General features: G+C 36.7%; 1 long non-coding RNA gene across 8 annotated transcripts in view; it reads left to right on the top strand.

Annotated features, from left to right (window-relative positions):
- LOC310912756 overlaps positions 1-27,081 on the top strand; it is a 65,923-nt gene that overhangs the window by 33,240 nt on the left and 5,602 nt on the right. For 4 of the 8 annotated variants that reach the window (XR_014590709.1, XR_014590710.1, XR_014590711.1 and 1 more), the window contains one exon: positions 4,067-4,146. The exons of 1 other annotated variant lie outside the window; for it this stretch is intronic. This is a non-coding gene — a long non-coding RNA (uncharacterized lncRNA). Of the gene's footprint in view, positions 1-4,066; positions 4,147-4,556; positions 4,670-11,221; positions 11,356-27,081 lie in introns of those variants that run through there. 3 more of the 8 variants (XR_014590713.1, XR_014590714.1, XR_014590715.1) reach the window with 3 other exon arrangements.

Raw genomic sequence — 27,081 nt, 5'->3', positions numbered from 1 at the left:
CTTCCTCATTCTCTTAGAGGTACCTGAGCAAAGCTGGGACTATGCCATGGGGTGACATGATGAACCCAACAATCCCTGGTCACACAAGAAAACACAGAGACTTTAATAAACAGAAAATAAACGTCATGAAATTCCACATTTTTCTAGTTCCTTCTGATTTCCCTTTAAAAGCATGAGAAGATGTCAGAAAAATAATATATTTTTATTTGATGTATGAGAAGACAAATCTGGAATTAAGAAGTCAGTCTATGGTGAACATCACAGAGATAATATTTGAACTAATTTTTTGAATGAGATGAACAAAAATTAGGTGGATGCAAGTGATTAATATTGGAGCCCCTTCAAAGAAGGGCGGAGGTGGTGGAAACTTTTTTGGAGTAGAAGGGAGAAATGTGTCATTGAGAGTGAGGGAAGACTTGATGCCATAAAACATGTTTGTCACTCTAGCTCTCATGCTGCTATGGACAGAGTTGACTTCTGACCTTGCTGCAAAACTACCTGTAGAGATTCTGATCAGAGTGGTTTCAGTGGGCTATGAGAGACAACTTTCTGCTTTTGCAGAGGAGTTCAGGAACTGCTCAAAACACAGTACTGAGAGAAGTACTCACCAATGGTACCCAACAACTTCACTAAATTCTAAATATAAATGTATTTGTGCTTTTGCTTCATGTTTTAAAAGAGCAATACATAATTTTCTACAGAAACGAGTAGTCTAAAGCTATTTCATACTCCTCCAGAAACACTCCATAGACAAAGTCTCTCCTCCTCAGCATGACTTTATTCCAGTACTACCATATAACTACCATTTGCCAAGAAGTTAATTCCTTTCTAGTCCAGAGCTAACCTCATTGGCAGGTCAGAACAGAAACCACTTCAAACAGTACAGAGGTTTAAAGAACAGCAAAAACATTCTTGGATTTTGGATTAGCAATCACATGAGCAAGAGAACAGGAATTTGCAAGAAGGGTTGGGATTTTTCAGGATTCTATTGGATTAGTATAAAGCAGGTTGCAGGGTACATTTGGGCTGTAGCATACGGCAGTAGAGTTCAATGGACCTTTTACCTTTAGGATAAGAACAGACTGAGGTTAGCTTTGACTGTCAGGGAAGAGGTAGTGCTCAGATCTCAGCTGTGATGAGACTAGGTTTGAGAGGAGTTGTGGGATGAAGTAAATGGAAAGAGGCAGGCACAGACAAAAAATCATGAGCATAGGACTCAAAGTCAGGGTGTCACATTTGCTCTGACACAGTTCACTGACTTTGTGCATGTTTTCTTCTGTGATCTTCACTTATCTTGCTGAGGTATCATACAAGCCTTAGTGCTCCCCTGTACTTCCTCTTCTAACAGTGCTTCAAGAAGGTGGATGAATTAAAGCCCTTGTTACTACAAAAGGCATGACGTTTTTCTGTTAGACTTTATAGACCTAAAACTGGTGACGGGGATGAACATCTGCAAAAGATTCAGGAAAATCCTTGTCACATATTGCAAAATATTTTATGTCTTTCTGATTTATTTGCAATCTGAGTACTAGGTTAAGGTCTTTGAAAAGTGTGATTTTTGGTTCTCTGTTTTCATTAGAATATATTCACTGAATGATTTTAAAAGGCAAAGAACTTATTAAATGAATATTTGGTTGTTACTTTCCCATAATTTGTCAGTCTCGAAAACCTTTCTTCGTATTGAAGAATGAACATAATTTATTACCTTGATTGCACTGTATGAGTTGTTAATACTTATCTTTTTTCTCTATGTAGACTTCTATGTTTTCACCACTGTCACATGCTTCCTACACTATTTCAGCAGTACAAAATGTATAATTAACTGTAAGGATGAGACCTCACTGATTTGGCAATATGTTGTTCTTGCAGATCAAGATTGGGACCTTAAAAGCCTAAACAAGGCAAATAAATGAAAATGAAGATTTGAGGGGGAGCAAAGCTCTGTAAACAGAGACTGGTACAGATACTCTTGTAAATACTGTGACATTTATTCTGTATTGAATGACTTGTTTATTTTACGAAGTCCAGTTTCAGAGCTTCATTGGAAGATTATCATGATGGGCAAAAGTGAGAAGATTATAAACTGTGTGAAAGAAGGGGAATTAAAAAAGGTGTTGTAATACCTGTAAAAGTGAATTACTTATTTTGCATGTATCTGATGGGATATATTTGATAGAAACATCACCAATAGGCAGAAACTGATAATATGAGTTTGAATGTGAAAATATGTCATAATATATTCATGAAGGTGAAACACCTCCCACACATTTGGAGTAGGATTAATTATGCCTTCCAAAGCAGAACAATCCCTTATGGGCTGCCAGACATTTAACAGATCATTGTCAGAGTCAGTTCTACAACTGCGTACTTTTGCTGAGGTATTACAAAATAAGACATCAGCTTGGCTACAGATGTCTGCAGTGCCAAGTCTAGAAAGGACAATACTAAGCAGAGGTATGACAGAGAAGCACAACTGTGACTCCCAGAATTAAAAGAGTGGAAGAACTGAGTCTCACATTCCCAAGCAAGAACATCTTATGGAGTAGCTATAATATAACTCCCTTCCCTTAGCTCTCAGCCCTATCCCTTTCCTGCATTTTTTAAACCCCTTCTACATGGATGGCTAAGATGCTTGTGCAAAATAATTTATCTAAAAAAATTGATAGTTTTGTTTCCTTAGATATCCAGAAATTTATTCCAGGGTACCATTATGAACCCATCTGCAAAAGGCAGTGGCGATGAAGCAGAACTTTACTTAACCTAGGGAAAGGACTAATTGTGAGAGGATCAGGAGTAAGGTGCTCCAAGCACCCCAAAGCAAGCTAGTCCTTCTCCAGAGAGTTTTCAAGACTTGTTGAGCAGGTCAATGTCAAGGGAAAAAATGGCATGGAGGAAAAATTTAACATCTTGCTTTACAAAGAATTGAAAGATTCAAAATTAGAACTAAAGTCAACTCCCACTGAAAATCTCTGACTACTTTAACCACTGATTAAGTTCTAGATAGGAGAAACATATTTCTACCATCTTAAAAATGGTCCCAGTAAATGACTCATATCTGTTTAGAATTTTTCAATGTCTGAACTGTCTAGAGTGTTCCATGAGTGCCTGAACTGCACAGCTGATTTCCATGGGTTTACTATTCTTCGCCAGGTTAAAAAAGAAACAACAAAAGAAACCTCCCACTATTCAGTGCAATGCCCAGACATTTCTTTATCTGTCATTTGGAGGTGAATAAACTTCTCCTTCAGAGAGCTTGTGCCCTCATTGCCTTGATCTGGGAGTGCTGGGGTGGGAAGGGCATGGCTGGCAGTGTGTTATTTTCAAACACAGAATAGGCAAACTCCTGGTTCATGAATCAGCTGGAGACAGGTGGTTGCAGGAAGCTGGTGAGTTCTCCCAGCCTGGGAGAGACTGAGTGCCATGTTATAGCTCAGTCTCTACCACCCCACTGCTCCTGAGAAGAGGTCTGAGAAATGTATTTTGGAAGCCTGGTGGTGTGGATTATCTCCTTGAAGAGGCATGAATATTCATGAGTCAGGTCACATGGTCAGGACCATGCTGAAGGCAAACCTTCAGAATAATATATGGCATGGACATCTCCTAATGTGGGTCTACTATGAAGAAAACATCCATGCAAAACAACATATTTCTAATTTGAAATCTCAGGGACTTGGATGTCACCTCAAGAAAATTTTCCCCCAAGTTTTGTGGTGCCCCATACCATAGGAGTTGCATGGATGGTAAAACAGTTGTGCTTTCTGAAGAAAGCATGTGTACTTTCTGGTGCTTCAGTTTTTGTACATCTTGTTCATGTTCTTCCTTGTTAAAATAGACTAAAATACTTCAAACACTTTCTTTTACAGAAGAATTTGCTGAAAAAATGTGGTGAAAATACAGTAATATCCAATCTCAGTAGTTAATAGGCTTGGGAATCACAAGACACAGTGAAAGATGGGAGTTGAAGAAAGGAAGTGAGAAAATAATGAAACAATAGAATTGTGAGGTTTTACTTAGTGAGTAGCTCCCTTGGCTTGCTACCAAAGCTGTTATTTCTGTGTCTCTGCAGATGGAGGTGACATATACACTGTGGAACTTGCATGTCATCCTGCCGAGACTTCAGAGGAGGCTCTGTACTGATTCATGCCTGTGAGAGATTAGATCTATTTTTATTTCCTTTGGACAAAATGTGGAGAAAATAATGTGTTTGTGAGAGTCATAGAAGTCATGTAGCAAATAAGAAACATGATGCAGTTATTAGTTTGTGTTTTTTTTAGTGGAAATGTACATCTTCACAGAATATGTACATGTGGAACTTAAATTTCATGGTTACTGGGAATTCAAATTTAGAAATCAGTGGAAAATTCAAAGGAAATGCTCCCACTGAGAACTTATTTTATCAATGAATTAAACCTAAATGGTTCTGTTCAGTTTTAAAATTCAAGTTGCAGGAGAATCCTTCCTAGGAGTAAAGCATCATGAACAGAACACCTGTAAGTTTCCTTAAGAGAGTGCATTAGCTGTTTTGAAAGGTAAATAAAATGTTCTTTCCTTGACAGCACCAACCCTCATTTGTGCCATGTCTTGCAACACACAGTGTGATGGAGGTCTGTATCTCAAGCTGTAGTGCACCTAAAAAAATGGAGCATATGCCTGCAAAACCAATGAAATACGTCAAATTGATGTAATTATACCTTTTCCAGACCTCAAAAACTGTTGGGTGGGAAATGCTGTGCCTAGAAGAAAAGGTTGGGTGTTTTCTTAGCTTAACCTAAAGTCCTTGATCTGTTTTGAGACATGGAACAAGACTTGGGGTGATTAGCTAGAGGATATATTTAAAGAACAGTGCTAACAGTCTTAACAATGCCAGGTTAGTGGAGCTGGGTGACATTTATAGCTCTACCCATGCTGTATCTATCTATGCAGCAAGTTCTCTCTTTAGGCAGTTATGAAAGGACATGCATCAGATGATGGTTCTTACTCTTCTAGAAATGCATACAGATGACAGTTCACGGAAGTTACAGTAGAATGGAAGAATGATTTCACAGATTAACAGGCATCATACAATGTAAATATTCTGTTTTAAAAGAATCAGCAACGTGATTAGGCAGAAAGAGAGCTCTGTGGTATTTGAGTCTGTAAAGAAGGGCAGAGAGATTTTATTAGCTCTTTGATGCAAAATTATCAAGGAGAGAGATGAGACTGAAGGATGAATTATAAGAGCCACCTTTTGCTTATGTTGGAATCCCTCACCATAAACAAGTGGTGTATAGGTGACAGATTTATAATGCAAAATTATTTTTAGAAAAGGAAATTTAATAAATAAAATACGCTAATTGAGTTGCTTGAAAAGTGTGCAATGGCTCATTTAGCAATATAAAAATCTTGAGTGCATACATATGCATGCAATTTTATTTGTCCACATGAAGAATGAATTGCCTTCCTTATGAAGAAAAATAATATTCCAGAGGGTAAAGTAAAATATGAAGCATAGAATGAAGCAAAAGCTGATAGATGACTGATTGAATGAAAAGTATTTTTATATCCTTTATAGGACTTCACAGCAGTACCTTTTTTCAATGTAATGTCACAACAAGTCATAAGGATGATGGCCTGGGTAGTAGGTGGTTTAAAATTTTTACTTAGCATTTTTTTATCCCACGGACAAATTCTGAGTGGATTCTTTCAGACTCTAAATGAAGGACAAAATCTAACCTTGAGCAATCCCCATTCCTTATCCTTTTGTTCTGTCTTTCATTCTATTTGATACTCAACAACAAAGGTAGAGTTTTGTTTGTTTTGTTTTGTGTTAGTTTTGAGTGTTGTAGGGCTTTTGTTTGTTGGTTTTTGTAAGGGTTTTTGAAGTTGTTTTTTTTTTTATCTGGGGATAAAGACTATCCCTAGGAAACAGATGTCTCTCCCTTCTATGAGATGGAAGTAAAAGTGACTATATGATTATGTAACCCCTTTCAGTTTGTTTGAGTTAAAAGCCAGTAGAGGGGAGCTGTCTTTCTGTGTTCCCCTTTGCTCCCTGCTATGGAAGGACAGTAGGAGACATTGTAAGTCAAGAATTGCTGACACTTTAGGCCTTCAACAGTCTATAACATACACTGAATAGCATCATGCAGCACTCTTTTCTCAAAAAACAGCTGTACACATTGCTTCAAGGAGAGGGTAAAACTGCAAGACTGTGTTTTCAGTGACCTAAGATATCTCCTGCCTTAACAATATAGCCAGTGTATTGAAATTTCCTCATGCTACTTGCAAGGAATTGCAACAGCATGGAATCCACTATGCTAGAGCATGTTATGTGCCTGTGTCGATTTATGTGTCTTCTCTGCCAAAAACTTTGGAGGAAGTTCTTCAGGGAAAATCTGAGGGGGAATAAATATTTCTATCTACCTTTAGCCAACATGGCTCATTTTTACAACTGATTCATGTGGACTAAAGAAAAACGTGGTTTTTTTTTTTTTGTTTTTTTGTTTTTTTTTTTTTTTTTTTTTGTTTGTTTTTTTTTTTTTGTTTTTTTTTTGTTTTTTTTTTTTTTGTTTTTGTTTTTGTTTTTGTTTTTTTTTAATAAAGCAGCTGTGTTTATCTTTTCTAATAATGTAATAGATTATATTTCCTAATTTAACAGAGTGAACTCATTAGCTACAAAAATGTCTATTGCTTTAGAATTTGCTTTCATGTCTTTTCCCATTTGTTTTATGCAGACATGAACATGTAACACCTCTCATTCAAATAAATTTAATGTTGTGACATAAAGTGGCAGAAGTATATGAGTCCCAAGGTAGTGCTCTTCTCAGCCTCCTCTTTCATATTGCCAAGATATGAAATAAAAGAAGATTCCCTACTCACAGTGTTTAGAAGCATCAAAGATTAACATAGAGAAGTCAAAAGAGTTTTGATACTTTTATTCTTATTTTTCACCCTGGAACTGCATGAATAATCCTAGAACACTGTTACAGGATACTTAGAGGGACAGAAATTATTAAGATGGAGGAGTAGATTCTTAAGTGCTGCTTGGAGAAAGGCCTCTGACAGAGGTGTCATTTTAAAATGGTGGCAAAGTAGCCAAACAATAAAAAACACACCACAACCAGAAAGAGAGCAGAAGAAATCCAGGCCTTTTTAATATCTTCAGTTACATTTTATGTTGTTAGTATCAAGACATGGATCGTTTTTATTATATTTAAAATGTACTTTTAAAACTCTGTAAGCAGATTTCTGTTTCTAACATTAGCACAGAGAAGACCATGCTATTGTGCATCCTATTGTAAGAGAAATGCAGAGATGAACAGCAGAAATAAATCGCTACTTAAGAAGAAAAAAAAATTATAGACCCCGAGTGTATCCAGAAATACCGTTTCCCAAAAGAATGCTCTATTCTCAAACATGTCACGGAAGGAAAAAAGTACATTTGTGTAGAGGCTGGGCTGTGATATTTACCCATGACATTTCCCTGGTAAATTGAGTTGGAATATATTTCCAAGGCAAGGTAGCATTTCAGTTTTGTTTGATGTGTAAACATATTGACATAAAACATATCCACTTCAGTTTTAAGCAAACTCCACATCCTAGAGTCTGTCTGAGACTGCAGGAAATGAGTTGTACAGAAATTCACAGCTCCTAAATACAGTGTATGTGCAGAGTTTGGGACTAGTCAAGGAGATTACAAATGATGGTGAATAGTAAAGGGGAAGGAAGTTTTTATCCTCTTGGGATCTAAAATCAAGCTATATCTACACTGGAATTTAGGGGGACACTTTTCAAAGTTGAAAACTAAAGGAAAACCTAGATGTTTTAGTCACTGATTGATGCTAGGTCTTTGTAATTTATTTTTATCACAGGAAAAATCAGCATAAGACACTGTAGAGGAAAGGTCCTTGGAAGGATTTGGAATGAGATATCCAGCAAAACTCTGGTCCCAGCTACAAACAGACAACTTGCTTATCTCAGCTTTGCAGATCTTCACAAGTTTAAAGCTAATTATAACCTTGTCAAAATGCAAGAAATTAAATTAAGACTTTAGATTGACTGCCAGAGCAGGCAAATAATTCCCTGAAAATGCTTATGGCAGCAGTTTTTCTCAAACTCATCTTCCCAGCAGACATTATCAAAGAGAGATAGTTTTTCCAAGTTCATTTAAAAAAAAGACTGGTTATAAGACACATAATGACACAACATACACAAGCAGTTAAAAATTTAGAATGTTTGTCTCCAGGGAAAAGGTACCTACCACCTCTCTCATTCCTCTTTAATAAGTTCCCTTTAGTCTGAATAATATCAAGTCTGACCTTTTGTCCTTTTCTTCTGAAATATTTGATATTCCCTGGATTTGTACTGGGAGTCTCAGTATTTTTGGTTGCTCTGCCAAGTGTCTGGAAAAGTAGAAATGAGGTAGGACAAAGCCTCACACAGTTTGAAATGCTAGAAGTCTTCATTCAGTCCCAGTTCAGGACAGGAAAGTTTTAGAGGATTGAAGCTGATCCTTGACCTGAGTTCAGCATGTTAGTCCCCAACAAAGGAATGTCCCTTTCTTTCCCCATTCTCAGCAGAGTTCCCCATGGAGCTGCTCTACCCCAGATTATCCTAAGCTAGCAGGGTCTGTGTGAGCTGGTCTGTGCTGCTGCAGCTTCACCTAAACATAGTAAATATGTTTTGTGATGAGACTGTAAAAAATATGTGGTTCTATAGTATGGCCATGTCTAAGGAGAGAGTAGAGGTGGTTGCTCAGGCTGTCTGTCCCTGTTCATCAGTACTGAGGCCTTGTTAGGATACTTCAGCATGACTGTGCAAGGTGGTAGCCTACATTTAAGAGCAAGAGGTGTCTTTTTTGCATCTCCCTCCTCTTATGGCATTTGCAGATGCCTATTCCTAATAGAAGGATCAGTCTTGAGTGAATGGAAGTGACTTATGGCAGTTCTGGGGAAGCTGCTCTGGCTGGAGAGGAGAAAGGAAGGCTGAGGACATGAGTTTGCACTCACTCTACTGACCATCTCAAAGTGGGTCTCGCCAGGCTAGACACCCAATCCCATCCAGGGCCACCAGATGCAGCACAGCGAGCGGCAGCTCCGACTGGGCCAGAGCTGTTCATCATAACTCTATTCACAAACTCATTTCAGAGTTCTGTGTTCGTGATATTAAAAAAAAACAAACACCAAAAAACAATAGCTTAAAGGAGTAGTTCAATACACAGAGCAAACACAAGGTAGCAGTGGCACCATGTCTTGCTGGGATGACCCCTCTCTGTGGAGGAGGAATCCACAAGGAGGCACTGGAACATCACTTTCCTGTGGGGAGCTGTGAAGTTGCTAATGGGGCCAAAAACTCCTAATGGCTTTCCCACTATGTCATGAGCAAGTTTTTGCAGTTGAGGTGGAATCTGTATGCACTGGTATTATTATGGTTCTTCACTAGTCATAAAAATGAGGCAAACCCCACTGAGCACTTGAAGTGACGTGGCTTTCAGTGGGTTTTTCTTTTTTTAATGATTGCAAATGTTTCTGCCTGATGGAACCCTTGGCAGCCCCAAGGAAAGTTAGAGATCCTTCCAACTAGGCTGCAACCAGAAACTCCAGGATATGTTTTGAGCGTGCCTGTTCCTATGCATCCTCAACTCAAATCCCACAACCAACATGTTCATGTAAGTTTGTAAAAGCTTTGCACTGACTCATCAGCATTTTCTGTGCCCAGCAGGATAGAAATCAGATCCTTCAGAGGATTTTCTTTACAAGGTTTATGAAAAATATGGAGAAGAGTAAACACCTCTGTCCTACATTTGTTGGTGGAGCATTGTTCTCCTACTGACTGGGGCTTAAAAGAAAAAAGACATAAACATGGAACACCCTTCATTCACCTGCACTTGATTACTGAACTAAATGTGCATTTTGTATTTGTCAGTTTTTTATAATGTATGTCTTCATGTTAAATATCCGAATATTAAAACAAATGGGATAAATTCACCATGGTGAAAATTCAAGCCTTTATTTGAAAACAACAAAGATCAAATATTCCAAAGGGTGGACTCCAAATGAGAAAAGAATGAAGACATACTTCATAAGGAGAAGATAGAATAACAGTCCTTCTGTACTAAACTAACCACAAGATTTTTTTATTTAAATTGAAGTTATGAAGAACAACTTATCTTAATTTCTTGAATTGTTTAACTCATCATATAAAATAATAATCAAATAAAAAAAATTCCAGCAACTGGACTGCTAAGAAAAAAAAAAGAAGGAAAGAAAGAAAGAAAGAAGGAAAGAAAGAAAGAAAGAAAGAAAGAAAGAAAGAAAGAAAGAAAGAAAGAAAGAAAGAAAGAAAGAAAGAAAGAAAGAAAGAGAAAGAAAGAAAGAAAAGAAAGAAAGTTAGTTTTGCAAGTAAGAGTATCTTTGGCACATATTGGAGCTGAATTTGTAGGTTGCAAACAAATCAAAAAGTTAAAGAACTGATATACCCCAAACAAACGTTTGAAAATCATTGGAAAATGGAGCATAAGGATTACCCACATGTTGAAGCCTGAGCAGCCATGCACATAACCTCTGCAGTGCCTGTGCTTTCAGGGGCCTCAAAAGGCAGCAAGTCCTAGTAAATCCACAATAACAGGTCTTAGTGATTTGTCATTCTGATGCTTCAAAGAACAGAGAATACCTTTATCAACTTTCTTTGGCATCACTTAATGTTTCTGAGCAAATTCTCTCTTTTCTCTTTCCCTTTCTATTTATTTTCTTTCCCTTTCTTTCCTTCTTTCTTTCTTTCTTTCTTTCTGACAGGTTGATATGGAGTGGTAAGCAGCCCTCTACTTTGAGAGTGGAGAGAGTGACATTCAGAGCAGCACTTCCTTTGGGTTAATGCCTAATTTCAGCTAATGAAACTATATTTTTGAAAAAAAAAGATTGCCTGACAGCTAACACTCATATTTTTAAATATAATGCATGCTAGAAATCAGGTTTTCTTCATGTTCCCTCCAATTTTAAAAGCAGCTATTAAGTCTGTCAGTCCTGGAACAAGGGATTAAAGAGAAATTGTGTGGGCAGAAAGGGCCTATGAAATGTGTTGATTAACAATCTTGGTGAGTTAATCCCCCCATGGAACAGGGACAACAACATGGCCTACCATTGTCACATCAGGATAACATACAGACAGTTCAGTCATCAGCCATTAACTGTGACTACTGATATTTTAATCATTGCTGCTAATTATGGCTTTGCATTATGTTTATCAGCCCATGATAAGTGGAATAAACAGGCCACATTCCCTTTCATGAGCCCTCATAGAGCCATCAGAAGTAACTTTCGATTACCAGTGATGGATCTGAAAAAGATCAAAGCAAAGTCCTAGAAGCAAAAGAAGGTAAGTCTTGTGATCCTTTCTCAAACACAGCCCCTTTGTATGGGTTTGAGATTCCTACAGTCAACTCTACTTTTTCCAGATGTCGACTGGGCCTGGACATTCTGGATTCCTTCCAGAGCAAAGACTGAAATCCAAAGCCAACACACTGGTGCTCTGCTTGCAAGCACAGATCTAGGTCAGTGGGGAAAAAACACCACTTTTACATGTATACATATTTTTCAGTCCAACAAGAATCTTCAAAGAGCTGTGAAAGGCAGAAAAAGAAGTGCAGAGATCATGAAAAAGGAGATTATAAATCTTTCTTTGGATCTACATCTGACTTGCTCTGAGGGAAGCAGTAATGTGGCTGGTTTTGTTTCACACAGAAGTTCTCAGCCTCTTTTGTACCTGGAGCCGCTTCTCCTGCCTAGCCAGGTTAAATACCAACATGACCACAAAGGTATAATTATAATCAAGCTTCTTCTAATCTAGGGAACAATGATTTTCATCTTGAATCAGTTTTCCTTATTATTTATAACACTTCTGTTTTGTACAATATTGTGGATCTGAATGACTCCTTACGAGGTCATATAAGAAATTCCTCTGTTACACATTATTTGTCTGGCAAAGAGCCAAATTGTGGAAAAAAGACTTGTAGAAGGGCTGTCAGTTTGCTGCTCACAGGATTGCTGTGAATTCTTATCTGAAAGCTTTCCTTGCTCCCCTTTGTAAACTCAGGCTCTTGACAAGCAAGTAAGTAAACTGCAGGTAAGGGAGTAGTCACATTTAACCAGGAGGTTCTTGGTGATTCCCAACAGAAACAGTTCTGTGCTGCAGCTACAGTACTGACAGCAGTAAATAATGTCCATTTTATCTTATTAGAATGGGATTATTATACAAGACCAGGTTGTGAGAAAAATAGAGCTAGTAGATGTCAAGGAGTACTCTCCCAAGAAAAGTCTTTGAACACACAGAAGAAATGGCTGAGGTCTACAGAAAGCCAAGGACAGACAGTGAGGCCAAATACGTCGTCTGAGAGATCAGAGTCTGGATTAGAAATGTCTTATGGAGCTGTAACACCTGGGAGAATAAAAACTGAGTGAGGGTGTTGCTGTCAGCTATGTGTCGCTTCCTGCAGAGAGCAAAACCCCTGAGCTGCTTCTGGGGAGGAACTGAGCAGCAGTCTGTGCACAGAGTGGGATGGGAAAACACAGAGAGAAACGCTGGATCATTGATTTGAACTGTAAATGGCCAAAATGGATTAATAGAGTGCTGAATTTTCCACAGGCCCTGGACTGACAATTTCAAGAGCTAATGCAAAACCAGTGAGTGCTGACCCTTCAGGCTGGGTGTGAAGGAGGCTGCCTGTACCATAACCAAGGGCACCCTCCAAGGCACTGGGGACTCTGTGGCATTCAATGACAGAGCAAGCTGCTGTAGAAGTAGTTATCAGTGCTGGGATGGATGGTAGGACAGTACAAGTTTTCATTGCAAAGGCACTACTCTAAGTGTTGATGGAATATTCTTTGTTTCTCAGATTTTTCTGTCATCCCATCACAACCATGTGTTACGTGCATTCTTAGTCAAGGGACAGCTTTTTATATGTGATAATTTTAAATGAAATTGAAAATGTTAAGCACTACAAACTAGTGTATAGGATATCAAAGCCTAGAGTTCAGCACGCACATGTTAATGCCTAATTTAGGCAGTGAAGTACTAAGGATTTCATTTCACTTCCAAAAAAAGCGGTTAGAACAAGAATCTGTGGGCTTAGCAGTAAGGTAAGAATCAGTATTAGAAATACATCAATTCTACATGGTAATGAAAATGGGGCATAATTAAAACCCACTCTGAATGCTTGGTTTGTTTTTGTTTGGTTTGGGGCATTGATTTCTTTATTACATTGTCATCTCTGCTCTTTTACAGTAGCCCTTAGGTTAAGTTACTTCTCTATTATTTCTGGAAAGTTTCAGTCAATAACAATACATTACTAGAAGCCTTTAAATTGTACTTTCCCCTGCACGCCATAAAGGGCAAAATTTTATCCACAGGGGAATATTCCAGCTTTGTCAAGCTAAATCACGATTTCTGAATCATGGTGAACCACACACAACATATGTCACTTGTTTTGGAGTGAAATGCCACTACACAGAACTTTGCACTTTACTTAACTCTCTTCAGCAGTAGCAGTAGATGGCAAGGTTTATTTTAGGTGAATGCTGAAAAATGAAGGAGATGCCTCACAAGCTTAAGAGTGCAAAGGAAGGCTTGGCACAGTCCTCACAGAAGGACCAGCTGTTCATAAAATATTTTATCCTTAGATGACTTATGGAAGTCTGTTTACCTACAGATGGATTTGTGCTGTCTCATATTTTGACAGATGATCAATAATGGATTTTGTAGCAATAAATACAGACTGATTATTCCAGTGTCAGCTGAGATGTATTAGGACATTTGGAACATCAACAGTACTAGCTGTGTCCCGCAAGACTTTCAGAAAACTCATGCACTTCTGGAAGAATAGCTGAAGACCAGATGGGAAATCCTAGGGATCTTTAATGATAAAATACTCTCTTTGGGCAAATTAATTGTGCCAGAGGTATCATTATTAACAATATTGTGTATTTTTTTTCTGCAGGAAGGCATTATATCTGCAACAATATTCTGTTGAGTGTAAAGAAGATGGCGCAACATTAAATTCTTATATGTTAGGTAACTCTGAATAGAGGTTGAAATCTAGAGATAATGACTCAAAAATCTATGTTGCAAATAGAAATCTGCATTTTATTTGGCTATAGCAGAGGAGGAAATCCCAAATTTACAATGCAACACATGCTGTTGTCTCTCTGCTTGGGTTCTTCTCTGCATACAGTAAGTCCCAATGTCTCTCGGCTTTTTAATATTTCATCATACTGAGTTCAAGCAGACTCAAGTGAATGGCTGTGCAAGCTCTGGAGTGCTGCTCCTTCCAGGATGACATTTACTGGCACAGCAGGTCTCCAAGGCTGCTCTCTGAGTAACGTGGAGAACAGTTGCTGTGTAACCTGAATTGGTTTAGCTGTAGTAAAAGCATTCATATCAAAGAGCAAACATTGCTGAAAATCTATATTCTGGTTTACCTACTAGATGACTTGTTCAAAGGCTGTATTGTGAAGCACCTGTTCTTTGAGCACATCCCAGAATTAAAACCCTCTGAGTACTCTGACAGTAATGATAGTCAGTCCTGCTGTATATATTAGGACTTTTTCTAGGTGGTTCTAAAGTGCTCATTCCTATGTATCTTCACCAGTGTATTTAACATTGTAGGGTATCTAACTGAACACAAGTGGAAAAGGCAAAATGGTCTCTAGAAACTATTAAGGCCAGGTAAAATATCAGCAGGAGATGCTTTGGCAATCTAATCCTCATTTACTTGCAAGGAAAAACTCAGAGAAGCAAAAAGTTTGATAAGTTTGGCTAGCCAGCCTTGAGACAGCTGCTGTCCTATTTGGGACATGAGGTCTCCAGAGCAAGGTCATACTTTCTCCAGCTGTGTTTTGTTTATCCACAGAAAAGAAATACAGATTTTTTTACACAAATAAGAACTAAACATAATTTTTAGGGTCAGTGAAAAAACATGCCAGCTCAGTAGACAGAGCAATAGTTGATCTTCTGGATATTTTGCAACCTGTCTCTAGCTAGTCTTTGGATGGCTGTTTCACCTCTTTAATCTTGTGTATAACAAATGAAGACACAAAGAAATATATTTTGAGAACATTAATATATCAGAATGAGGTATTACAGATGTAGAATTTAAGAAACTTGTATGTTATTATAAAACAAACTAAATGGAAATACTATACGCTATCTTGAGGTTTCCAGACTCAAGTGTTTTTGGTGGCATTGCTTGTTTGGATGCCAGCTCTGCTCATCAGGAATTATTGTGCCCAGCAGTGCAGTTGATAAACTGAGTAATGCATCTGAAGGAAGACCAGATGGCTAAATTTTGCCCTTGATTTCTTTCTGAAGGAATATGTAGCCTACAAATAGATTAGAAACTGTGGTAGAGGTGTAAATAAGTTTGTCTTTGGCATAAACTACCTTAGCCACGTCACTTTTCCAGCCTTTTGTACTATTCTTTGTCCTTTGTCTGTGTTTCTGTCAAAATAAAATGTGAGGTATGGGGAAATGATCTATGATTGTGCTAGTCAACTAACAAAGAAGAAGAAAATGAACTGCTTCTTTTGTGACATTAATGGAGAAATTAAATGTAGCCCTAAAAAAGTCCTTAGATTTAAAGACTGTGTTCAAGGCAGCGTTCAAGGTCAGGTTGGATGGGGCTTTGAGCAATCTAATATAGTGGAGGATATCCCTGTCATGCCAGAGGAGGGACTAGAGATCTTTGAAGGTCCCTTCTGACCCGAATCATTCTATGATCCTATGATTCATGTGTAAATCTATAGCTTGGGGCTGGTACTCAAAATTTTCAGTCTTCGTTGTCATGAAACTAATATTGTAATCAGTGGGACAAATCCTTTTGTGCACTCACAGATTGTAGATCCAGAGCAGTTACATTGCTTTTCACAGAGGAAGAATAGCAGTACAATTTGTGGCAATCAGTTATTAGGATTTGGGACTGCCCTTTAAGCACAGTTTAATGATTAAGAAAGCTATTTCTGTACCACTTGCTTTATGCATTTGAAAAATTAAAATTAGGTTGAAAAAATCAATGCAATTTATTTTCTGCTTCCTAAGGATTGATGGTCAGGATTTAATTTGACAGTAATCTACATTAGTATAAGATTTTACTATAAGATTAGTTCTACTGAGCCCTTTTACTATTGTGGTTACTTTAATTAAATATCAGGAAATCTCCTGTGAAAAAATGCTGCATTGCAACTAAGCCCTATTGTCATTGCTGCTATTAATTAAATTGTGTCTTAGTTTTTAATAACTCATTACAGATTAACAAAAATCCATACAAATCTTAAAGGAGATGCTAGTTCTGCTATTGCTTTTGCCGGAAATTTTTAGATAGAATAACAAAACAGTGCATGTACTATTACAGTTTAGTAGGTCATTCCTCTCCTTTTGATGCCTACATTATATTTTACACAGCCTGGTTTCAGAATATTTATTATATAGGCAAAGTAGACCTAATTTTACAGACCTCTATATTGTTTATTTTTAAACCCTCCCTTTGGAAATTCTCAGGATTTAGCCAGTCTATGAGTTTCCAGGGCATTTTAGCAGAATTCAGTAACTCTTCACTTTCTGGCAACACAATGAACATCAATTGAACTATCCATATTTTTCCATTCTGAGTAGCAATCACCAGCATATTACACATTCTTATATAAATATTTCTTTTAGTTCTGTTGATAAGAAGCATAAAATGAAAGAACAAAACTGTTTCCATTGCAGTCTCTCCCTGTAAGTGCAACTATAAGATTTCCCTGCAATCATGGTGATTTTTACAGTGATCTAGAGAACTGATCATATGAATCTCTTAGAAGTTCTATTTCTTCCAAAGAGCTCTGAAGGATGATATGGTAAATGTCTTTTTAGAAATCTTTCAGACCTGACTTCTCTTTGTGCTTCAGAATCAAGAAGAATTGTGGACACCCCCCAGCCAAAATTGAAGTAAAGTGTCCACAAGCACAAAAAAAATCTTAGACTGTAAAATCTAAAAAGTTCAGTCCTTTCAATACTGTTCCATGTCAAGCTTACATTAGGCCAACAGTGAGATAGAATGAGTAAATAGAGAATTGTTCAAATAACCCAACTACTTTGAAAACTTAGCTTTTCCAGTCAGTGGAGATTTTTATATGACATAGACTCTTTTCTGATTCAATAACTTACAGTAAATTTTGCTTGGATTCCAGAGACTCATGCAAACTATATCATTGATCCTACAATTAGATTAAGTGCTGACTCTTGAACTGACAGGAAGCCCCATATTTTTAAACTAAATTCTGAGTTTAGACTGTTCTGATACACGAATAACCTCTAACCAATCCAGAACTGGAATTGTATCACTCACTAGAAATGCTATCCTTCAATTTAAAGAGCCTAAATTTATGCTTTCAGCTACTGTTTTCCTCTAATTGTTTGGGATCAAGTGCTCAAGGCCTCCCTGCTGTCTCGGTGCTTGACTGGTCTATTTGATGTCTGCTTGCCTACTAGCCAGGGAGAATCTGCAGCTTTCAAAGTGAACAATTCACTGTGGTATACACATTGCACAGAATCCTAGGGTGCCAGTGATGCTCAAAAATACCTCTGATTTGTATGGTGATGGCAAACTGGTGAAGATTAAAATAGATATAAAAATATTTCAATAGTATTCATATTTTAACTATTCTAAGAAAAAATCATAGTAATTTTTTGGGTCTTTTTAAGATTAATATACTACAGAAAGAGGTGTCACCGGAGACAACATGAAATTCTATGGTTAGAAACAGTGTTTAGTCACTCAGATGCCTAACAAAAAATATATTGGAATACAGTTTGAAAAGTTGCAAGGTCTTCTGGGTCATTCTGAATAGAAATATGTTGCAAATGAAGCCATCTCTGAGCTTTGATTTTTTTTTTTTTTTTTTTTTTTAATATGATATGAAATAGTTGCCTGGAAAAAAAAAAAAAGTTATGGGACTGTGAAACCTGAAAGGATGTAGATTCTGAATTTTGGAAGAAGGTTTACAAACATACGAGTTTACTTGCAATATGCCTCCTGAATCAAAACATTTCTTGGTTTTAAAATGGAAAAAATATTCAATTCCTGGATTAAAAAGTTGTTTCCTAACCTTCATTTCAAATAATACTAGCATGAAATACAGGTTTCATCTTCACAGTGTCCATGGATAAAGATAGGCTAAACTATCCCCTAAGCACTCCAGTCTCTCTCCAGGGATTATAGATGGATTCCCTATGTCCATTTAGATTTTTTTGTAGATGGTTAAGTTAGCTTATTCCTGTTTGACCCAGAGCATATATTTTAAAATCTATTCAATTAGATTTTAAAATTGCGCAGAGGGAGAGCCAACCACATTCTTTAATAGTTTTGTTGTTTTCCATTTAATTCCATCATTTTGAGTTTTTTGTTTGATTTACAGTTCAGTACCAGCTTCCAGTATTTTGACCTTGCATTCATATATAAATTGAAGAGCCATTGATATCAAATGTATCTTCTCTAGGAATATAGTCACAGATTCATCTCCTTACCTTCTCCTTATTCACACTCCTTCATGGTGTGTAGTAGGAACTTGAGATTTCCTGGTTGAATCCAAAGAATTTTGATTGCTGAAGCTCTAAAATATTTGGTATTTTACTATTTCAGAGGACTCCCTTGTCCTGCATCTATCACTCCCTGACGCACTCACAACAGAGGTCAGGGAGGGAAGGATTCCATAATTTATACAAGCTTTACCTCTGATCCAAGTCAGGTGTAGAGCCCTTCAGATCAAGCTGTCAGAGTCCTCTCTTTACTTGAGCACATGCAGAGAAGAGCCTGTGACAAGGTCCTTGGTATGTGAGGAAAGGGGTATTTGACACTCCATAGTTTGTTTAAGTGGAGTTCAAATTTCTATTTTAGGAATCCTGGAGACTTAAACTCTGTGTGTGTGTTTATGTATGTTTATGTGTGCATGCAATTCCTCTGATAAATAATAACCTTCTCTAATACAGGGATCACAGGCACATAACATCCTTTATGTATCCTCAGTGAGAACTCACAAAGAACAGTGAAATTTTTTTCAAGCTAAGGGCTTCATCTTCAGATGTAAGCCTACTGTTCACAAGTTTTCTGCGTTTCTAATGATTTTAAAACATAGCTTGATTATAACATTTTTGTTTGCACTTTTCCTCAACATTTGCTATATTTTCATGTGAAAAATCCAAACCATAACCAACTGCAAAAAAATCTGTCAAGTTTACTTTAGGTTCCAGTGTCCTCGTTTGCTCGTACTGCCATAAAAATCATGAGGGATTTTCTGTTGCTATATTGGTCCAGGTGTCATCAAAGTTTCATTATGTTTCCTTTCCCTGCCAAGTTTAAAGGAATTTCCTTGAACGGAAGTCATCCTTGGTGAAAAAAATTGCCAGACATACATAGAAAAACACACCTCAAACGTTTTGCGTTAAACAAGTTTTATTTGTACTTTCTGTCTGCATATTAGTCTCTCTGTGTGTATGTAAACTTTAAATATGTACACAAACTCTGGAGACACAATGGTTCTTTGCTGAGGATTTAGCTAACTGGGTGGACAGTGTGTACTCAAATCCTGCATTAAAATGCAGCAAAACTCTGCAAATCTGAACAGAACCTTGGAGAAGTTTGAATTCATGTCTTAACTTCTTGCTGGCTTAGGTACATTGATTATAACAAGCTAAGGATGCATTAATTGATCTTTAGTGCTGGCATAGAATAGCTTTAGTCATACCCGTAGTCAATAAGTAGTGTAGCTTAATGTCAATAGCCAATTAAAAATCCTTTTGGCCTACGCTAATTCCTGAAGTGTCACCCGAAGGACTCTGGGAGATTGTAAACTGGACTGACTAAAACACACCAAGATAAGTATACAAAATCAAGTGCCCAGAATTGTTTCCCCCAATGTTTACTTTACTTTTACACAGAGAGCATAAGATGATTAAAGTTTTGAATTATTAATTCCCTTCTTGTGATTTTTTAACTAGTGTGTGCTCTCTTCCTTTTTATGGTGTTTAAATTCCTTGTGATGGATCTGACTTGACTGCTATGCAGTGAGCCCTCAAATTCACCAGATTCTTTTGAAAATATCAAAGATATAGTCCAATGTTATTCACGAAACAACAAAAATGTTCAAAAACTGTTTCTATTGCTTTGGAGTCATAATGAGTATATTTTCAGTAATGGTTACCATGTTTCCTTGGTTTTGGCCATAAATGATTTATTAAAAAATATTTGTTTGATAACAAGATGTTGGGGATTAGGCTTCTTTCCTTTTGTTCCTTTTTACTTATACAATTTTTCCCATAACTTGCTAGGAAACACTAGAGACTGGGCACTTAAAAAAACAAAAGTGGCCACATTCAGGGGAGGAGGGCATCTGATTGTATTCTCTTCAGGAACTAGTCCCCACAGTGCCCGTACCACTAGCAAGGAAGGCACACATCAAAGGGTACATAAAGGACAAGTATTTTAACCATTTTTTAAGAGAAGAGAAAAAGTGTTCCAGGGAAGAATCTATAACAAATTGCTAAATGGTATAATTGCAAGCTCTCCGGGGAAAGGGTAATGCTAAGCAACAAGCTGTCAAGAACAAAACTTATCAAACTAATCCTTTGTGCTCCTCAAGTGAGATTGAGCCAGCATTATTATGATTTTCAAGACAAACCAACAACAAAGGCTAATTTTAGCTCTTAGTTAATTAGTTAGTCTTGTGTGTTATATCTGAGGAAAAACTATTGCAGTCTGTTTGACATTGTTAAGGCCAAGCTCTTAATTTAAGAATCACATTGGCTTTTATCTACCATGTTTTGAAAGTGTCTGAGGGGAATAAATGGAAAAGAACTCAGAGAAAATTTGTGAAAACTAAAGTGTGAAGACTTGTAAAAATAAGACTTGCTAAGCCTAGAAATAAAACTATGGAGTGAGTGGGATCTTTTTTATATGTAAAAGATTGTTTATAGAGTGGATGGTATCAATATTTCCAATATCAAAACCAAGTGCTGGTTGAGGAAGAAATAAATGAAATTACCAGTAGGCAGTTTAGATAGTTATTTTAAATATTAGTTATTAAATATGAGAACTTTGAAGTACTAGAATTGGAATCTCAAAATACTTTAAATAAAAGCTGAGACAAGAATCTGTCTGGACTAATACCTGAGCTGGTATTTTAGGAATGCAAGCACCTTAGAGTGCTCTAGAAGAGGAGCTGATGTCTGACTCCCAGCAGCAACAAGCAATGAAATCCATCCTTCTTTGAAGTGACAGCTTCTCTAATAAATCTGTTTTGGAGAGAGTTTGTTAATCAAATATGAAGGGATTCTGGGAGCAAACAAGCAATTTAATAGGAGAAGCAACACATTGGTGTGGAACTTCCACTTCCCAGAGCAACACAAGCACAGTCTTCCAAGCCTTCATTTTCTTACTCATTACGCAGTCAGAAAAGGATTGTTATTTATCTAACACTGATAAAGCATTGAACCTATTTCCAGTTTGATCAATTTTTTGAGGAATAGGAAAATATTTATGAATATTTTTGTAATGATTAAACTATTAATAATGTTTTATGGCATGTAATTACTATATCCAGAATTAGTCTTAGGTCTATTGGTATAGAAGTTAGTTCCCTCTCCATAACTGAAATTTGAAGAAAGCAAATTTGAAGAAAGGTATGATTCAGAATGTGAGTCCATGAAGAACTGCCATAACTGATAGAATTATATCAACATACATATACAGAGAAGGTACTGTACAATAGCTGACAGAAATCTTCTATCTGAATGTTGTTTAAGTTAGCTTTCTGAAAACTGTTTGAATCATGTATTGTACGTTCATTGCAGCCAGCTTTCTAGGGAACTGAGCATAGAAAGCAAAAATGAGGAAACACTGCTGTTTCTAAGAACAGGTTTCACAGCCTATTTTGTCTTGTAAATTTTGCCTCTGATTCCAATGACTAGTAAAAAATGTAGCAATGCAGAGCTTGCAGGTTTGGGGTCATTCTTTGTCTGTTTTTAAAATGGAAATCTACAATTCAAAATTTAAATATATCTACCTTTCCAATCTCTGCAGTAACTGAGTAGGAAATTGCACACACAGCTTACCCATAAAATAGCCAAATTGTCATTGAAATAAAAGACCATTCAAATGGATTTGCTTAAATGGAAGAATATCTATGTCAAAGTCTTTACATGAGATGGCAGCCAGCTACCCCACACCATACTTTGGCTGACCATTCCCAGCCATCAGTTCTGTTTCTGGATGGAGTCCTTCATTTGCAATTGGTGAACTGCAATTCACTATCACAGCAATGAAAACATCCCACACAATGATCCCACTCTCAGCCTGCTTAACTGCTGTCTTACCATCACCCACATGTCAGAGAAACACATTGGCTGGGCTTGTTGGGCAGAATTCACTACACTGGTCTTGAGTTTCCACTTGAATTATTCTGATGTCTGCTCATTTTGACATGTGCAGCAGCATGAACTCATTGAGGCACAAAATGTCCCTTCCAGTTCCTTCCCTCTCCTTACAAACTAAACCTAGCCTATTTAATCCCATACCTCCTGGGGCAAAATTACTTTGGTGACCTTTGGGGTGAAAAATGACATGGTTAAGAATTAAACAAGAAAAAATGCATAGCCTGGTTCAAGTGCAACTTAAAATAATTGCATACAAAAATAAAGTAAAAGTTTAATTTCTTTCTATCAGAGCTTATGCCTGTTTAATACTATTTATCAATTTACAGCCAAAAAGAAAGGTGAGAAAACTTCGTATTGTGAGCCATGGTTACTTTGACAGAAATTTGATCACGGATTTATTCCTGATCTAGAGCAACTTTGTACTGGCAGGTGGTTTGCTAAATCACAAGTCCAATATTAATGAGTGTTGAAGTAGCGCTGCAGAGTTCATGACTACCTGCTGCCTGCTTTATTGGTCAGTCCCTGAAATATAGAGGTCAGCCTGATTAGATTACTAGTTAATTGAAGCTGATGACTGGAAGAATCAGCTCATTAACTGTTATGTGTAATGTTAAGCATGCATTCCAATGACATAATTAAGCTAAGTACTAAGGAGTTTAGTAATGGGAGCAATGGGAGATTGCTCGTTAAATAATAACTGTGTTTACTCTCAAGCTTCTTGCCAGTTTATTTTTTTTTCATCTGTGTCATTAACAGGTGTACTATGATGGTGTATTCTTTTTCAAAGACAAAATATCAATTATTGATAATAAATGAAAATATACTCTAGAAAGCAAAATTACAGAGCACCATAATCCAATGTCTAATTAAAGATTTTTTGTATCTAGAACTCACCTTCTTAAATTGATTCAGTTGACATTTGTTGAAATCAGTTGTGTTCCAAGCAAAGTAATGTTTATCTCTCCAAAATATTTTCAGTACAAACATACTTAAATAGATTGCAGAAGTCTACTTAGTACTAATTGTCTTATGAATATTTATTTTTAATAAACATCAGTTAATTAAAAATACACATAAAAAAAACCAAATTAAGATCCCTGAATATGTGTTTAAATGTAGTACAGTGGATCATAAGAACCATTTTAAAGAACATATTATAGCATATGACACTGAGGTATTTAATTGAGATATATATGCTTGAAAGAAAAATACTTGCTATTCTAGCAGGAAATTTTAAGGAATAGCTTCATTAAAATAAAGCATTCTTCCTTGTTTATGACCTCGCTGCTTTTAATTTACATTCAGCCATGTTTCTTGCCCCTGCCACAGCAATGCAATAGCATTGCATTAAGCAGGACACCCAAGTCCTGTTTAAGCACCTGACCAAGATTACTGTATATATCTTGATAAAATTAGAACATTTATAATCATTCCTTAGTGACTTTGTCTCAGGAAAATGGACCTATTCCATTTCCTAGAATGGAAGTATCCCATGAAGGCAAAGGGAAGGAAACATGTCATCTACCAGTCCTCATTTCTGTCCCAATATTTGCATCTTGCTCTGGGCTCAGCTATTCACCAGGCTCACAACTACTGTCACCCACCTCCACCACCAGAGACTGTGCTCAGCCTCTCAAAGAATCAACCTTCCTCTGGGCTGTTTTCAAGTAAATGACATTTTTTGTGAAGGCAGAAAACCTGTGAGGAATCCTGACTGGATTTCACTTCTGGGTGAAGTTCTTCTAGGAATGAAAGAGATACAGCTCCTTGGATGAGGATAAACTGTGCTGGCTATGACCCAGAGAAGAGCCTTCCTGCCGCTCTTGTGGCCAGAGCTGACACACATCTGCCAGCTCTGAGTTCATTCTAACTTTTCAGGCTCCATGAATAAAAGCTTCGGGTACCAAACAATAGGAACAAAGAATTTAGAAAAGTAGGCCAAGAGACATACAACAAACACGAGGGTGGTAACTGCACAGAAACACTTAGAACGGTGTTTACACTTCTCTTGTCACAAGTAGACTGCTCAGAATTACAAGGCTGACCTACTTTAGAGTTTGACATTCTTGCTAAATGCTGGAGGGCAGGTACCTTTTAAAGCAAGATATTTCTCTTCTGCCAAGGTACATCTACAACACATCAGCTGCCAGTACTAACATTTCCTTTTAAAAGATATTTGAAGGACAGTTTGTATGCACTGTTGGAACAAAAAAACATGAAGAAAAATGTGTATAAGGTTGAGGGAGAGGAATTGTATACCCACCATATAAAATTAATAATGAATATTTGTGACATTTATTGGCATAGCTTTTGTATAGCATCAGCTCTCTTAACTGAAATTTGGTAACTGAAAAGGAATTAAAGGTCTTTGTCAGATGTTTGTCTTTAGAAACCACAGGTTTCCAAAAAGATTCATTAAAATCAACATCACTAAAAGTCAGGAAATTAATCTAACCCATATTGGTTTTTTCTTTCAACTTACATTAATAATTATTTTCAATAAAATTATTAGAATATTAAAATAAAATTTTAAAATACAATGTGTTTCCCCTTACCTGTACTGTTCCCATTAGGTACTGGCTTATATTTATGAGAGGCAACTGTGCACATGAATGTATGTATTTATGTGTTTCATTTTGAATAATAGTGTACACAGGAATAGCTGTGGGAAAACACAGATCAAGCAATAGTGAGCCAGTCATTGTCACACAACTTCTCACTTACTCTGTCAATTTTTCACTAAAGAGGGAGTTGAAAAAGCACAAGACTAAACATGATAAATTTCAGCTTTAACTCAGAATTCTCTTCCTGTTGGATCTGATGAATTTTTATCCAAAATCACTGTAAATTTTGCATCGATTTCTCTGAGAGCTAAATCAGACATTCTCAGAGCTTCCAGTTAAATCCCCTGAGACAAATTCATTGTCCTGCTGGATCTCTGTAGTCTCATGGAACTAATGAATTAAACAGCTGTAGCTAAAGGATGAAGTTTACTTTATGTTATTTTCTTGATATAGGTTTTTAGGGTTGTAATATCCATCGTCCTTGTGTGAAGGGAAAGAGAGAAAATCATAAAAGGGAGAGGTTATAGTTCACTTTTGTTATGAGGTAAACAAAAGAAAGGAACATTTCAGATCTAAAGCTCATATCTTGACCTTGAGAACTCAAACACTACAGTCTGTACTTTTTAAAATTAATTCAGCAGGGGTTCATTTGTTTCTCACTTCTGACCTTAATTTAACTGTAAATACTTTGTTCATAATTTTGATGTCTGAATTAGTAAATTTGCCTTTACAATATGTTCCCAGCATGTAACTTTATACTCAGACATAGCTGAGATCCACCCTGGTAAGTAAAGCCTGTTCTGACATCTGATGAACTGTGTCATGCTGCCCATATGTTCCTTACTGCTAAGGAGGTCACCCTGCTTTATGCAAAATTTAAAGGGTCCATTAGAAATTGAATTTGAGTACTTTTAATAAACAGTTTGTTATAAAGAAAAACTCCTTTCAAAAATTAAAATTATATACTGCATCACCATTTCTATGGTTTGAAATGTTCACTGTATTTTCACCAAATTATTCCCTTTTTAACCTTCACTTTTCTCTGTAATAGTCTAAAAAAACTTTTTATCTCTTTTCAAAGATACTCTACCAGTTGCTAAATAAGTACAAGTCTCCTATATTAGGCTATATTAGTATGAGCTGTTCCTTCCACAACCAATAAAAATGAAATGGTGAAAATTAGCTTTTTTTTTGAATTTTCATTTTTTTTTTTTTCGTGATGACCTGTGCTCATCATAGAGGAAAATACACTAGCTGAAGTCAATGCAGAAAGCTGATGTGACTAAATGGTGTGAGATCTGGTGCTGTCACAGCAGATTATTGCAGACTGGAACACTAAAATCCATTTCAGAACTCTGTAGACCTTCCCATTATCTCTGTAATTCCTGCTGATGTTAATGAAAACTGTTGTCCCATTTGAAAACTACTTAATACCATTTTGATTACCATTCATTTTATCTAGCCCTTGCTGTCTGTTTTATGGTTGTCTCATAGCCAAAGTAATATCTTAACTGTTATTTGTATAGTGTTCATTTTGACCAGAATACAAACACATAATAATATTTTACTACATTTATAGTATGTTAATATGTAATTAATTTCTGTGAAGCTACATCAGAGTTTTTAAGTGCTTTTTGGTGCTGGAAAAGATAGAAAAGTGTTTTCCTAAAACAACAGGCTTTAACCCCATGGGTATTCTACCAAGTTGAACTTTTTCATCTCAAAGGCCAGTTCCTGACACTGACTTTGCATGTCAGGAGTATAGTGTGAGTACATTTATCTGCCTATAGAGAAACTCATAAAGGCAAAGATTGAATCTTGGAAAGAAAAAATTGATAAATTCTATTTGCAGCACTACTGAGATCAAAGGGACCAAGCTACTCCATTGGCTAATGCTATGAAGCTATAGCCACTTATTTTTTCATTATTATACTGTTACATTATGCCTTTGAGTGGAAGTCTCTAGACATTTAGGTCAAATTACTGCTAAAGGAACTCACCCAACTCTTCTTTCTCCTCCAGCTTTCCAATCTGTTAGTTTAATAGAGAAGCCCCATAGAGATGATCAGAGCACACACTGAGGAAA

This window comes from Zosterops lateralis, assembly GCF_965231275.1.
Source record: "Zosterops lateralis genome assembly, chromosome: 1".
Taxonomy (NCBI): domain Eukaryota; kingdom Metazoa; phylum Chordata; class Aves; order Passeriformes; family Zosteropidae; genus Zosterops; species Zosterops lateralis.
The sequence above is the reverse complement of the archived record's forward strand: the minus strand, read 5'-3'. Positions and strand labels throughout refer to the sequence as shown.